At 39.5% G+C, this 16,766-nt stretch overlaps 1 long non-coding RNA gene across 1 annotated transcript in view; it reads right to left on the reverse strand.

Moving 5' to 3' along the window:
• Positions 1–1,080: 1,080 nt before the first annotated feature.
• LOC112654750 (uncharacterized) overlaps positions 1,081–16,766 on the reverse strand; it is a 31,759-nt gene continuing 16,073 nt past the window's right edge. Inside the window, exons 2-6 of the long non-coding RNA XR_003133326.3 lie at positions 10,695–10,802; positions 10,317–10,502; positions 8,269–8,319; positions 4,625–4,773; positions 1,081–1,776 (exon numbers count right to left, since the gene is read on the reverse strand). This is a non-coding gene — a long non-coding RNA (uncharacterized LOC112654750). The remainder of the gene's footprint in view (positions 1,777–4,624; positions 4,774–8,268; positions 8,320–10,316; positions 10,503–10,694; positions 10,803–16,766) is intronic.

A 16,766-nucleotide genomic window follows, 5' to 3' on the forward strand; every position in this document is an offset into this window, starting at 1 on the left:
TTCATTCAAGAAATACACATTATTGCCTATTACACACTTAAGCACCTGGCTAGGCACTAAAGATAAAGACATAATACGTGGAGCTTGTCCTCAAACACTGTATAGCCTAGACAATTAGGTAAATAAATGTGAACTATTCTGTTCTGAAAGTGCAACAGTAGAAATGTATAAAACAGAAAATGAAAGTATTAACGTGGCCCAGGAAGGGGGGAGGGGAGGAGTCTCAGCATAGACTTAGAGGAAGAAATTATTGCGCAACGTCATGAAGATATAGGCCTGCATTAGTTTATGATTCTGTGATTTTAAAATTGAAAATAAAATAGTTCAGGGGCACCTGGGTGGCTCAGTGGTTGAGCATCTGCCTTTGGCTCAGGTTGTGATGCCGGGTCCTGGGATCAGACCCCGTATCAGTCTCCCTGCAGAAAGCCTGCTTCCCCTTCTGCCTATGTCTCTGCCCCTCTCTCTGTGTCTCCCATGAGTAAATAAATAAAAATCTTAAAAAAAAACCAATAAAGCAGTTCAATAATAAATGGGTTTATATGGGTCAATTGCTGTCTCTGCATAAATTGCAAGAGTTTTCCCATAAGTCCTATAGATCTTTGAGTCCTGCAGAGCACCACAGAATAACATCCACTTCTGTAGTGTAGCGCCAGGCCCCGTCCTGGAAAGCACCATGGTACCACAGTCCCTCGATTCAACTGTCCCTGCCTACCACATGCGTGGCTCTGTTTGACATACTGGGCAGATGAGAGTGAATAAGATATGGTTGTGCCTTTAATGAGTGTGATAGGCAGCTGGGGGAAAATATTTGTAAACATATTTTATATAAAAATATCAGAAAGGGAGACAGAACGTAAAGACTGCTAACTCTGGGAAACGAACTAGGGGTGGTGGAAGGGGAGGAGGGCGGGGGGTGGGAGTGAATGGGTGACGGGCACTGGGTGTTATTCTGTATGTTAGTAAATTGAACACCAATTAAAAAAAATTAAAAATAAATAAAAAAAAAAACAAACAAACAAACAAAAAAAAAAAAAGAAGAAAAAAAAATAAAATAAAGGGATTACAAAGTAATGAGCACCATAATGGGAGTTTGTAAAAGTTGCTTAAGGGAACACAGAAAAAGGAGGCACTTAATTTTGACAGGGGGTAAGGGTTTTAGAAGAAGAATAATACCATCGGTTGTCTTTATTGTCTTATACATCATCCAGGGATTCCCATGATTTACCCCTCAATCCCATAGGGTCAATATTATGACTCCTTTTACAGATGAAAAAACTGGAGCTCAGAGAAATCAGAAATCTAGCCCCAATTACAATTATTCTTTACTAAGGTGAGTTCACTATACAGGTCTGCCTGAGACCAAAATCCGCATGTACAGCCGTAAACTTGATACTGCTTCCCCAAGACAGGCTTACCATGGAAGGGGTTTCATTAGTTTCCTAGGGCTGCTATAACGAAGGACCACAAAATGGATGGATTAAAACAACAGAAATCCGTTTTCTCGAAGTTCTGGAGGCTACAAGTCCAAAATCAATGTGCTGTTGGCATGGCCATCCTCCAGGGGATGATCTTTCCTTTCCCTTCCCGATTTGGTGATGCCAGCTGTTCCTGGGCTTGTGGAAGCACAATGCTGATCTCTGCCTCCTCACCCATGTGGCCTTCTGCATGTCTCTGTGTCTTCTCTCTTTTCGTCTCTTATAAGGACACTGGCCATTGGATTTGTGGCCCATCCTAATTGGGGATGATCTCACCTTGAGATCTTTGCCTTAATCACATCTGTAAAAGTGTAATTTCTCTAAATAAGGTCACATTCATAGATACCTATGGGTTAGGTCTTAGATATAGCTTTTGGAAGATGGCAATTCAACTCAACCACTGGAGTGCTGCTTTAATAGCGTTTTCAGAACAATTTGGAATTTGTCAGAGTGGGAGAGGGTATCCCAAACAAAAATTACAATAGGTTCAAGGACCAGACAAGTAAGAGAATGCCACACAAGGAGACCACATATATTTTGTTATGCTGGGAACACCAAAATAAAAATAAACAACAAAAAGCATGTGCTGAGAAATGAGGTGCAAAAACTAGAGAGAGAAGATAAGAGGAATCTTTGCCCACAGGGCTGTAGTCTAACCTTGGAGTCATCCAATACTTTTTATATAAGGAAAGAACATAATTATGCATATAATACAAGTCACTCTAGTGCCAACATGAGGCAGCATTTTAGGATAGGAATTTGTGGGCAGGAAGATCCATTAGGCAGCATCTGGCATCACCCAGATGAAAGAGACCATTTAAATGGAAAAGGGGTAATGAAATCAAGTGATAATTAGGGATAGATTTGACCAGACTTGATCCTCTGTTGGATGTGGGATTAAAGGAGAAGAGTTGCTGAAGAGGACTTCCAGGTTTCAGCATAAGCCACTGGGTTGACCGTTCCCCTCACCAAAAAAGGGAAACCAAGAACAGGTACAATTTCACAAGGAAGGATAATGAATTTTGTTGTGGACATGCTGACTTTGAGAGCCTAAAGTATAAACAGGTGAGCGAGGCAGTTGAACATACAGAGAGGGCTGCGGGTTAGTTTTGCGGGGTGTGATCCTATTACTTCCTCTAGGGTGTGAGCTCTTCAGGGGCCAGGTCTTATTCATATGTACATCCCTAGCAGCTGTCAATGACGTAGCTGATAGCAGGTGACATAATGTCTGTTGTATTAATTTGAATATAATTCCTATTAGCTCGGTATCAAAGAAACGATAACAGGAGCTTATGAGCACCCATATATTGATTTTTTTTTAATGTAAGAGTGAAGTATTTGGTGGGTTTTTTCCCATGCAGTTCTTTCATTATTTTCTCCATCCTGAGAGAAGAACTGACTTTTCAGACTACTGAGTTTAGACAAAGAACTGGGCCTACACAGCTATTTCTGTGACTGGCCTTCCCGCCGGAGCACACTGCTCTGCTTGTCTACACCACCCAGGGACAGGGCCCCGGAGCGCACAGACGAGAGGGTAAGGAGCCAGCTCTAACGGAAAGAGCTAGCTGTCTTAGTCTGAGAATAGAACTTGGCGACCTATTGCTTCTGTCTACCTAAGCTCTGGTCTAAAAGTTTCATCAGTGGTAACATGAATGTTTTGAACTCCATCTGTTGGACTCCTGTTTCTTTTTTAAAGATTTCTATTTATTTATTTGAAAGATGAGTGTGCATGAGTGGGGGTGGGAGCAGAGGGAAGAGAGGGAAGCAGGCTCCCCATTGAGCAGGGAGCCGGAGACCCAGGGCTCCAGCCCAGGACCCCAGGATCACGACCTGAGCCAAAGGCAGACGCTTAGCTGCCTGAACCACTCAGGTGCCCCTCCGTCGGCCTGACTCCTGATTCAGTTTGGGATTTCTACAATCCCAACAGGGACTTTCATGGACCTTATGCTTCCTAACTGAAGCAAAATTGCCTTGTTCCTTATGCAAGGCCTTCAAGGGCTCCCCTTTCAGCATAGTTTTTATTTGACCTAACTGAAAATATTATTTGAATTACCAAGTCACTATGTATATTCACCATGAAAAACATACTGAAATTACGGACAAACCAATACATGTATTTAAAAAATCATCTATAATATACCAGAAAAGCTACTGTTTTTTGATGACCTCCGTTCTAATCTTTTGTTTCTTTACATACAAAAATAAGGTCATACCCTAAGACTATTTTATAAGAAGTTATGAAATGGGGGGTGCCTGGGTGGCTCAGTTAGTTAAGCCTCTAACTCTTGGTTTTGGCTCATCATGATTTCAGGGTTGTGAGATTGAGCCCCATATCTGGATCCATGTTCAGTGGGGAGTCTGCTTCCCTTCTCCCTCTCCTTCTGCTCCTCCTCCACTCACCCACACTCTCTTTCTCTGAAATAAATCTTAAAAAAAAATTATGAGATGGAGTTTCACATCATAAGATATGCTTCTGTATCATTTTACATGATTTAATATTACTTCTCTGTATCAATTAACAGCAACTTACAACTTGTGATGTGTACTGGGTGTTGTATGGAAATGTTAAATCATTATATTGTACACCTGAAACTAATATTACATGGTATGTTCGCTAATGAGAATTTAAACTAAAACTAAAAAAAAAAAGAAATTAAATAAACAGCTTACTTCATCAATTTCTTGCTTTAAGGCAGTTAGAACTATTTCCAATTCTATACTATTTTAAGCACTATTTTGAATAACATTCTCGTAAGCTTGGTCATTGTGCATATTTATAAAATTTGCTTACAATACATTTTAAAATTAGAATTTTTTTAAGGTTTTGAGATATTTTGCCAGTAAGATTTTCTACCAACACATGTGAATGAACATGTTCACTGTCATTATTTAAAAGATCTGACGATATAATAGGTATGCTAGCATTTCCATTTGACCTTCCAGATCCACACTGTCCAGATCCACTACTGCCCTCCTGTTCTATGACCCAGGGGCTAGCCCCTGAGGATCAGATCAACCAATTACCTTGCCCCTGGCTTCTGGTTGGGTGTGGCCAGCGGAGAACAGCAGGGTGCTGGAATGCTATCTGAAAAAGAATGTAGTGATTCCCCAGCTCCCTCCGTGCCAGCAGGGAGACAGTAGCTACATACCTGTTTTGTTGAGTGTCCCTTTCTTGCAGCCACACCTTTCCCATGGTTCCAGTAAAAATGCCTTCATTGTTCCATCAGGCCAAAGATGGTAATGATTTCCCATAATTGCTATTAGCATTCCCTATTGGTTAGCTTAAGCTACCCACAACCTTTAAAAAAAAAAATTATTATTTATTTATTTATTTATTTATTTATTTATTTATTTAAGACTGAAAGAGAGAGCAGGCACTTGTACTAGAGGGACAGAGGGGGAGGGGGAGGAGGAGGGAGAGGGACAAGCAGACTTCTTGCTGAGCGAGCAACCTGGGGCTTGATCACACAACCTGAGACCATGACCTGAGCAGGTCACTTAACCAACTGAGCCATCCAGGCGTCCGAGCTACCCGCAACTTTAAAACAGCCCCTTCATCAAACATACCTCAAAGGTCACTTGCTTCCTGCCAGCACTCTGACCAAAATATGGATAGACACAAATTTATAAACATAGAACTGACCCAGGGTGGTCTATATGAAATGCCTATGAATCCTATGAATTAAAAATAACAAAGTAAACAGTTTTCACCCACCCTTCATACTGCAATATGCTTGGCTCCAAAAATAGCTTTTTCTACTAACAGGTTGGTTTGGGTCACACACACAAAAAAATCAAGTTACTTTTAAAATGTTTAAAGAAGTATTAGTTTTCTCATAAGAAAATAAAAAATGAGGGGACCCTGGGGTGGCTCAGTCAGTTAAGTGTCTTCCCTGGCTCAGGTCATGATCTCGGGGTTCTAGGATCCAGCCCCAAGTAGGGTACCCTGCCCAGTGGGGAGTCTACTTCTCCCTCTTCCTCTACCCACCACCCCTCCTCACTCGCACTCTCTCTCTCAAATAAATAAAATCTTTTTTAAAAAGAAAAAACATTGAGATAGTTTCCAATACTTTAAAACATTGTCAGTTATATATTTTTACCATTTTATAAAATCGAGATAATAGCTGATTTTAAACAAATATTCAAAAAATATTTATCCAACAGGTACATGGAAAGATGCTCAACATCACTAGTCACCAGGGATATGCAAATCAAAACCACAATGAGATACCACCTGACACCTGTTAGAATGGCTACATCAGAAAGACAAGAAATAACAAGTGTTAGTGAGTGAGGTTGTAGAGCAAAGGGAATACTTGTGCACTATTTGTGGGAATTTAAATGGGTGCAGCCAGCATAGAAAATATTATGGAGGTTCCTCAAAAAAATTTAAAATAGAGCTACCATATAATGCAGCAATTCCACTTTTTGGCATTTATCCAAAGAAACAAAATACGAATTTGAAAAAAATATATAAGTACCCCTATGGTTATTGCATAGGGGTTTATCGCATATTGGTTATTTACAACAGCCAAGATATGGAAACAACCTATCTGCTCATCCATAGATGAACAGAAAGAGAAAATACACAATGAAATATTATTCAGCCATAAAAAAAGAATGAAATCTTGCCATTTGTGGCAACATAGATGGACCTCAGGGGCATTATACCAAGTGAAATAAATCAGACACAGAAAAAGTAATACCGTAAAACCCAAAAGACAAAAAACACAAGCTCATAGATACAGAGAACAGATTGGTGGTTGCCAAAGGCAGGGGGCAGGGAGTGGGCTATAGAGGCAAAGGAGGTCACAAAGTATAAATTTCCAAGTATAAAATAAGTCAGAGCACCTAGGTGGCTCAGTCAGTCAGGCATCTGCCTTCAGCTCAGGTCATGATCCCGGGATCCTGGGATCAAGCTCTGCAGTGGGCTCCTCGCTTGGTGGGAGTTCTGCTTCTCCCCCTCCCTCTACCTGCCACATTCTCTCATTCTCTCTCTCTCTCTCTTAAATAAATAAATAAAATCTTTAAAAAATAATAATAAAATAAAATAAGTCAAGTGGATGCAATATACAGCATGGTGACTATAGTTAATAATGTATTACGTCTTTAGAATTGTGAGAAGGGCATCTTAAAAATCTTCATCACAAGAAAAAAAATTGGGGACTATGTAGTGACATAGACTAGACTGGACTTATGTGGTGATTATTTTGATATACACAATATCAAACCATTGTACACCTGAAACTAACATAATTGTTGTATGTCAATTATACCTCAACTTAAAAAGTTTAAATATAAGTTATGAAAATGTGCACTGGAATAGCAGCCAGAATTCATGTACAATTATCAGTTGGGCCATTCTGTCTTTACTGCATAAAAAGTTAATATATTCAAAAACGTCCCAGACTTGGCAGTCTTTTTAATTTTGTGGTCCTGTCAAGTGTTTGTCTGCTAAGATTTCTCTAAGATACAACACATTGCCAGTGTTGGTGATCTGCTGCCTTTTTCAAACGTAGGCTCCAGAATAATCTCCATTGCTCCTTCATCCAGGAGCCACCTTCTAATGCTAACAATCACAAAACAATGTCACTGAGCATAATCCCAAAGCCTCTGCGCCCCATAGCACTACGTGGCTGAGAATGACTGATGTCAACTGAAAAGTACCTGGCATCATGCTGGGATGATTACTAGCTAAGTTTGCTCACCAGACTGTGCCTCTGCAGTACCGCTATTTCTAGAGCAACTTAAGGCATATTATTCTAAAATTAGTGCATATTTATTTTAAAGGTCATTAATTTTGCTGCTATATTCCAATAAAGAGGAAAGTAACAACAGAAACTGGAAGTTAGATGTATCATCATGCTTATAAAAAGCCCATTATAACAACATCTCAAAGCTGTATAGGCTGGCAAGTATACAAGTTCTAACACCAGCAGGAATAGATATAAACACCTTACCTTTTTCTTTAAAAAATAAAAATATTTTATTTATTTATTTGAGAGAAACAGAGCATGAGCAAGGGGGAGGAGGCAGAGGGAGAGGGAGAAGCAGGCTCCCCACTGAACAGGGAGCCTAATGCAGGGCTAGATCCCAGGACCCTGAGATCATGACCTGAGCCAAAACTAGACGCTTAACCACACAAATGCTTAACCCATTGAGCCACCTAGGTGCCCCTAAACACCTTTTTCTTGATGGTAACTATGATATATATAAATAGAGTCACTGTCATTGCAGTTCAGAGTTTAGTTAGGCCAAAAAAATGGTATCTAGTCCATGCCTAAAAATGGAGAGGGATTTTTTTTTTCTGTTTTATCTTGAAATTATTTAACTGTTCTAGATTGTCCTAAAAGGCCCTAGACAACAAAAGTACAATAGGTGCCATTACAGAGGCATTAAGGAAGTTAATGATTGGGTATAATTATACACACATATCAGATCTTGAAGAGTTTACACAGAAAGCTTAAATTATGGTGTATAAGCTGCCAAAATAATATTTTGAACAATAGTTTTAACTTAACTTTAATTAAACTTAGACTTTAATTCCAATTTATGTTTCTGCCTGAAACGTCATTGGAGTTCTGAGCTGGCTTTTAAGTCTTCAGGCATGTATGTGAACCGGAGAGAACTAGATATCATTGAATGGCCCACTGACCCTTTAGCAAATTCTTGTCCTGTGCGTCCCTCATGAAGCATGATAGCCTGTAAGATGAACTTTCACTTCAATTCAGTTTGAAATGCTACTATTCTTGAGTGGAGTCTCAGTATAGTTTCAAACTGTTGAAACACATACCCATCACTTTCGTCTCTGGAGTACTTGAAATGCCAGAGGAGACGTTGAGAACTAAAACAAAAAAATGACAACAACAACAACAACAACAGTTAAGTGTAAAAAGGCTACTGGGTACAATCTCCACCTTCAAGTTCCTGCCAGAGTAAATATATGTAGAATTACAGGAAAATGAGCTTTACTTATCATCTTTAACAAAACACAATGTTTAACCAATTTTGTGGAATGACAAGTAGTTTGGAGCATTGTAAGTAATTAAATGCCACAGGAGGCTAATTCCTGTGATGACAGAACTCAAAGTAGGAGGAAATTCAGACAAAAATGTAACCTCTTCCTATGAGCTTTAACCCACTTGCTTTCCACATTAGAGATGGATCACATCCAACAGACATTAGTATTTCAAATACTGTTAAATGAACTTACAGGTGCTAGAGTATCACCAATGATACTATTCTCTTGATGGAAAAGAAACAAGTGGAAGCTTGGAAGAAATTAAATTGGCCTTAATAGCAAGAGCTCAATTCATATCAATAAATTTTAACTAAGATCCTCCTGTATGTAAAACAAAGATAAGACATAAACCTCGTATTACTTACAACCTGGTTAGAGGATACACATTTATAAATGACCATAGAGACAAAATAAAGAATGAAAATGAAGAGTAAAGATAATTACCATTGAGAGATGCTAAATACCACAAAGGTTCAAAGGAAAGAAAATATACCTTGTTGAGAGCAACAGAGAACTTCAAGGAAGAAGATAGGCTTTCAGAGGGAAAATATGTCCATAAGACAGGGCAGGTGAGAATTTCAGGAGACAATGGAAACATGAGCAAAAATATGGGAGAAGAATATCTGTTGCATACAGAGGGCACTGCTAGATTTCAATGCAGGACCGTTAAATGTGGGACAAATACTTGGAAGACTGTGTTGGGTTAAGATTTTTAGATTTCATTTGTAGGCAATACGGAGACATAAAAATTGCATGTGCAGAAAAAGTGTCACAGACAAAGTTATGATTCATATCTCAGCAATAGGCAGGCATAGGAATAATTGGTGTGGGAAGTAACAAGAGCGGGGAAGACCAAAGTAGCCGCCATAGTTCAGGTGAGAGGCATCTAATTAAACCCAATACTTCAGCCAAGATGGTGGTGACAATTGTTGAAGAGCTCAGTCACTGCACAAGAAGTCAATAGATCTAATCCTACGAAAACAAGTCTTTTGCTAGAACATCATAGTAAGCAGTCAACGTGTTGTAATATTCTCAGAAACAGAATCCATCAAGGCATGTCATCACAGCTCATTATGATAAAATTCAAATAGTAAGGTTCAAGGATTTCCAGGAGACTGACCTCGAGTAATGCAGCATCACCATGAATAGGTGGTTTTGACATCTCCTCTCATTACTGTGGGCTCTGGATAGAAACATTATACTGAGTGGCTTGGAATTGGGCCAAGGCACTATGCTTCATGATGGCAGCTGAGACCAAAAAATGCTGGTTTTAATATTTAACCCGATGTTTATTCTTTCAACATTTTAAACAATTTTATTTCTTTTTTGTTTATCTAGAAAGTGATGCAGTGATAACTGATCACTACACTGTTGGAATCTTCCTTATTTTCCAAAGCTGGCTCCTTCTGCTGACACAAATGCCTTTCGTCAGCAAATAGCCTGAATCTAAATAAGATAAATAGGTGTCCTCTGGGGCTTATAGCAGAGAAGCCTCTGGGCATCACTGAATACACTCAATTAGGAGGTGTCATTCCCAGGTGGCGACAGTGACAAGGAATTAAATCCTAAGAAAGTGCAATCCAGGCGCTTGAATTTCGGGTGACTAATTTGGTTGACTCCACTTGCAAAGTTTGACCGGCCACTGCAGGTGAAAGGATTTGACTGAACATAGATCAAAAATCTCCCCAGAGCTGAGTGACCTTGTTAAGCAACTTTGCTACATCTTTTATGCAGTGAGTTATGCTCAGCAAAGCATGGATATTTTCCATTAACCTCTGAGGCAACAACAAATTTATCCATTTCCTTTCCCTTTTACTCACCTCATTCGACTCCTTCAGCAAAATGTCCCTCACTTCTCCCATTTGCCAGCTTGTCATGTGGGCCATGAAAACTAAGTTCCCAAGTAAGAGAGCTGTCTATACCACATCTATAAGGTTCTTGAGTTTTATATTGGGTTCCTGGCGTTCCGACTTCTCCAAAAGAATCCCAAATATAATTTAAGGAACCTAGAGATGAGGGGGATTAAAGAGTACATACACATATCATGATGAGCATGGACTAAGGTACAGAAGTGTTGAATTACTGTATTGTATACCTGAAACTAATTTAACACTGTATATTAACTATACCGGAATTAAAATTAAAACCTTAATAACAAAAAAAAAAAGTATCTAGAGAAATGGAGAGCACCCTCTTACCTTCCACTATTTTATAACTGAATATATGTGTCAAGCTGGATCAAATCAGTCCAAACATAGTCACTCTAGGCCTAACGTGTCAGGCCCCGTGCTGGGCAAATCACAGTCCTTGAAGAAAAAGAGAAAGTGGCTTGTAGAACAGGTTTTGAAGTCTGATAGACCTGGCCCTCCATCCCACCTCCAACTTTCTCTGTGGTTTTGATAAAATCATTTTCTCTAGGCCTCAGATTCTGTATCTGTAAAATGGGGATAATAATAACCCCTAGGGTTCATGAATATCAGATGATATTAGTGAAATGCTTGGTTTTGTTTGTGCAAATAGTGGAGATGCCCAAACGTTAGCTGCTTGGTGTTGCAGAACTTACTTGGTCTTTCTTTGGTTGGATTTGGTTTGGTTTGGTTTTACTTTGTTTTCGAAAATCACTGTTGGGATCCCTGGGTGGCGCAGTGGTTTGGTGCCTGCCTTTGGCCCAGGGCGCGATCCTGGAGACCCGGGATCGAATCCCACGTCGGGCTCCCAGTGCATGGAGCCTGCTTCTCCCTCTGCCTATGTCTCTGCCTCTCTCTCTCTCTCTCTGTGTGACTATCATAAATAAATAAAGAATTTAAAAAAAAAAAAAAAAAGAAAATCACTGTTGAGGGGAGAGGAGTGGAGCAAATTAAACCAATAACTATAAGCTAATGTCCAGACAATCACATCAATGGACAGAAAGCTCTCCTTTTTCAGTAAATATTTAGTCATTTTGGAGCTAACATCTTAAATGAAATATAAGAGGATTTTTTTTTATCTTAATACCATAAGATGTGTTTCATGTGTGGACATAAATAACAAAAGCCCTTAAACACAACTTGATTCATAAGACAACAAAAGGGGAATGTTTTGAAACACAATTCAGTTCCCTTCCACGGGATTAGCACCTTGCATGGCATAATCAGTCCAGGGCAAGCTTGGGTCAGACTGGCTCAGCTACTACTGCCTTACAAGAAAGCCCTGAACATGCTGTTCTGTTGAGTGTGCTGACAACAGTCATGCCTGGAATTGTTGCTATGCTACCAAAAAGACTGCAAGCTCTTGACATTCCCACGACAATCTATGCAATATGCACAAAAGTCTGTTGGCGTTTCTATCAGAACCCTCAACAGCCAAACAACTATTTGGGAAATGTCTGATTATTTTTATAACCTAGACCTTAGAAAATACATAATCCACAAATGGCAAGCATAATCAGAGGTTGCAGGAGAATTAAGAAATGTTAAACATCTTGTTAGATTCAGTCTTTTGAATTAGTCTCAAGAGTACTGGTCCACGGTGCCATGTCACACCACCAAAGGGTCAAATCAAGTGAAGACTAGAGCAAGAAGATAGAAGCCATTAGAAAACAGTGACCCAAAGAATCTACAATTGTCATAGACCCAACATATGCTAAGTGCTTGATGATTCTCCTGGCTTCGCCTGAAAGAACATTCATACTTGTGTGATAAAGGTCACCAAGGTGATCATACTCCAAGCCATACTTTCACTCCCAAACCAGGCCCTAGGTCCACCTGTGAAAGGCTTCCCTGGAGGCCTGCCCTATCACATGCCATATCATACAAAAATCTAGTTTAACATAAATAAAAAAGAAAAAAAGCAAAGGGATTTGACTCTGTTGGATGTCTGGTCCTTTAGGATTTTCTGAATGCAGAATTTTGAGCTAGCAATGAGGGATTTCTCTTTTAACTTAGATTCAACTTTTTATTCTCCCTTCCTTGATCTGATAGACTGTGTTCAGACATTAAGCCTCGTGGGCTTATTCCCAATGGGCTTCTAGATCTAGCCTATGTGATTTCTATTGCTTGCTGCTTTTATTTTCTCTGTGAATTTTCCATTGACATTAATTAAGCTCCCTTTAGTGTGATGAGCTTCTCAGTATCTGATCTAAAGCTTTCACACATAAAAAATAACAAGTTAGAAAGAAAGCAGTTCAACCATAAAAGAGATGTGGAATCTGTTCTAGTTGCTACATTATAAAAAGGTCAGCCTTTTAAATGGTCAAGTTAAATAGGATGAATGTGGGTTAAACCATCCCTCTGTGAGAGTTCACGAACCCATCCACAGGCCTGCAAATGCCTGGAAAGGACCTACAAGGCTTCCTTTCTCTGCGGTGTAGGCTATATTTTAGCAGTTGAACCTGCTTTGAACACGTAGAGTACTGGGGCTCTCATAGTCAACACAGAATCAAATGGAACCCAAACAAAACTACATTTTAGAAATTAAAGAGCAGAAAGTCCATAGTGATAGTCCAGGAGCACATATCAAGGGAAAGACTTCAAAAAGGCTTTTTAATACTGATAACTTTGATTTTTTTAATAATGGGCTTGGATCATGTTATTTTTATTTTGTTTTTAAATGTGACATGACAGTCAAAAAAGGCATAGGTCCCCCAGGATAGTGACACACTCAGAAGCACCTTAGGACTTTTACTGCTAACTACAACATACACAATTTCTCTCTGTAGCATTCTTGGCTAATCATGTCTCCTAGGACTTGAAGTAGAACCGTAACTCCACCAGTCATATCACATTTTCTTCCATGAAGTTAGCTGCACCAGCAATTTCTCCAAGGAGCATTTACAATAAAGATGATGTCTTCCAAGCAAAGAAATATCTTATTACTAGCCAGGACTCCATTCCCTGAACCTTGTGAAAGCTGAGAGGACCCTATCTGCTCTGTCCACTTTAATCCAAGAACTGCCCCAAAATGAAAGCCCGCTTCAATGCTATTTTCTGCCTCTTTTCCCCTTACCTCTAAGCTCATTTTGGCACATCCTCACAAGCTACAATGACCTGGTCTCGTTCTAATACCCCAAACCCACAGGAAACTCCGGTAAAAGAGAAAAAACTCATAAGAGGGATATTCATATACACAGAGAGAAAAAAATTCTGTCTCTGAATAGAGAACTCAGAAATGGACCCTCAACTCCATGGGCAACTAATCTTCAACAAAGCAGGAAAGAATATCCACTGGAAAAAAAGTTTCTTCAATAAATGGTGCTGGGAAAATTGGACAGCCATGTGCAGAAGAATGAAACTGGACCGTTCTCTAACACCATACACAAAGATAAACTCAAAATGGATGAAAGACCTAAATGTGAGGCAGGAATCCATCAAAATCATAGAGGAGAACACAGGCAACAACCTTTTTTGACCTCAGCAGCAACAACTTCTTGGAAGACACGTCTCTAAAGGAAAGAAAAACAAAAGCAAAAATGAACTCTTGGGACTTCATCAAGATAAAAAGCTTCTGCACAGTAAACAAAACAGTCAATAAAACTAAAAGACAACCTACAGAATGGGAGAAGATATTTGCAAATGACACATCAGATAAAGGACTGGTATCCAAGATCTATAAAGAACTTACCAAACTCAACACCCAAGAAACAAACAATCCAATCATGAAATGGGCAGAAGATATGAACAGACATTTATTCAAAGAAGACATACACATGGCCAACAGGCACATGAGAAAATGCTCTGCATCACTTGCCATCAGGGAAATACAGACCAAACCACAAGGAGATCCCACCTCACACCAGTGAGAATGGTGAAAATCAACAAGAGAGGAAGCAACAAACGTTGGTAAGGATGTGGAGAAAGGGGAACCCTCTTGCACTGTTGGTGGGAATGTGAACTGGTGCAGCCATTCTGGGAAACTGTGTGGAGGTTCCTCAAAAAGTTAAAAATAGACCTGCCCTACGACCCAGCAATTTTACTGCTGGGGATTTACCCTAAAGATACTGATGCAGTGAAACACCAGGACACCTGCTCCCCAATGTCCATAGCAGCAATGACCACAATAGCCAAACTGTGGAAAGAGTCAAGATGTCCTTCAACAGATGAATGGATAGACAAGATGTGATATGTATATTACTCAGCCATCAGAGAGGATGACTACCTACTATTTACATTTATGTGAATAGAAATGGAGAGCATTATGCTGAGTGAAATAAGTCAATCAGAGAAGGACAGTCATCATATGGTTTCACTCATCGGCGGAATATAAGAAATAGTGCAGAGGACCACAAGGGAAGAACAGGAAACTGGATGGGAAATAATCAGAGGTAAACAAACCATGAATGAGACTCTTAACTCTGGGAAACAAACAGAGGGTTGCTGAAGGGGAGATGGGTGGGAGGGCCAGGTGACTAGATGATGGGGATCAAGGAAGGCACGTGATGTGATGAGCATTGGGTGTTAGACACAACTGATGAATTACTGAAAACTACATCAGAAGCTAATGATATATACTATATACTGGCAAATTGAATTTAAATTAAAAATTAAATTCATCTCTTCATAACCCCCCTAAAGAACTTTTACTATCTGAGTATCTGACCCAACTGAGAACAACCTTCATTATTCTGTAAGGGTCATGTGTGGTGGTTTAGAATGTGCCAGAAGGGTTTTCACACAGTGCTTTGTATAAGAATTGTCTGGGAAATGGGGTAAAACCCAGGAAACAGATACACACACACACACACACACACACACACACACGGCGGGGGGGGAGGAATCTACACATTAAGTGCCTTTGTAATTTCTGACGTACTGTCTCACAGACTACATGGGGAACCATCATTTATAATAAGAGACAACATCATCTCTGTACAGTGACTGACTTGAATAACAGCAAAGAGAATTTTTTTTAATAAAAGAAGTAAAACAGTTAATAGAACCAAACAGCAAAATAGCAAAAATATTCACAATCATCAGGGAGAAAAGAGTTAGTTTAGAGAAAAGGAACACAAGAAGGTATCATGAGAGGTTTGGGGCCACACAGCATAAAGGAGAAGTTCAAGTGTCCGCATACATTATACCTTATTTTCTTGAAATTTCACAGGACTTCCTAGTTTTTCCCCAAATATGTTGCAAGTCAAATAATTTTTCTCAGCCATCTACCTGGGATGGAGAAAACTCCCATGTTCATTTTTTCTGTAGCACAAGAATCCAAGAACACTTAAATTCCAGGAACCACTAAGACTATCTTTCATTTCCCATGTACTGGCCGCCTAAATGCAAATTTAACCACAGCAAAAAAACCACAGAAGTCTCACCATCCCATATGAATGCCTTGCTCTTAACCCTTAGGGATTTTCTCCAATTCTGAAAGGCAAGAAAAAATTCTATACTAACCACTAACAATATAGATTATTATTTGCCTCTTAAAAAAGAACAGCTGAAAACAACTGAGACCCTCCTAGTCAGCACTGGAGGAGTTTGGAACCAAAATAACCAGGATGCATTTTAGAAATAACTTGCAACACAGCTAACTTATATTTTAACAATGAGGAGTAGCCCAAAAGTATATATAAAAAATGCCAGCCTCACCAAGAAGCTAGTAACGAATTTTTCGTGAGGCCTATATAGTAAATAATTTATACAAAGAATTCAAAAATAACCACAAATATTGTATGTATCCTTTAATACATTAAATACCTATCATTATGGGGATCCTGGGTGGCTCAGCTGTTTAGCACCTGCCTTCGCCCAGGGCGTGATCCTGGAGTCCTGGGATCGAGTCCCACATCAGGCTCCCTGCATGGAGCCTGCTTCTCTCTCTCTCTCTCTCTCTCTCTCTCTCTCTCTCTGTGTGTGTGTGTGTGTGTCTCATGAATAAACAAATAAAATATTTTAAAAAATACCTATCATTATGAACAGTTTTGAAATACCTCTTCCATTAGCACAAGCACTACATACCACTTGATAAAAATTTGCCTTCCAGTTAGCCAGTTTGCCAAGAAACAGTAACACAGGTCTTCCTCACTTAATAGACATGTTGCTAGGGAGTTGTAACCACAATTCAATTATAGCAAATCAAATTTAAAGTTGCAAGAGCTTTTCATTATACATCTTAGAGATGTAGTCAAATGAAACTTCATAGCATTAACACTTCCTTCTTCTCTACTTCCCGCCCAGCAGTGCTTTCAACTGAATACACAGAGGAGTAAATACAGTAGTAAAGTGGAAGTCGCTAAGTTAGTAATATCCAAGATCTGGGGAGGATGAGGATGAGGAGACCAGACAAGAGGATGA

The sequence above is a fragment of the Canis lupus genome, chromosome 15 (assembly GCF_003254725.2).
Source record: "Canis lupus dingo isolate Sandy chromosome 15, ASM325472v2, whole genome shotgun sequence".
Lineage (NCBI taxonomy): Eukaryota > Metazoa > Chordata > Mammalia > Carnivora > Canidae > Canis > Canis lupus.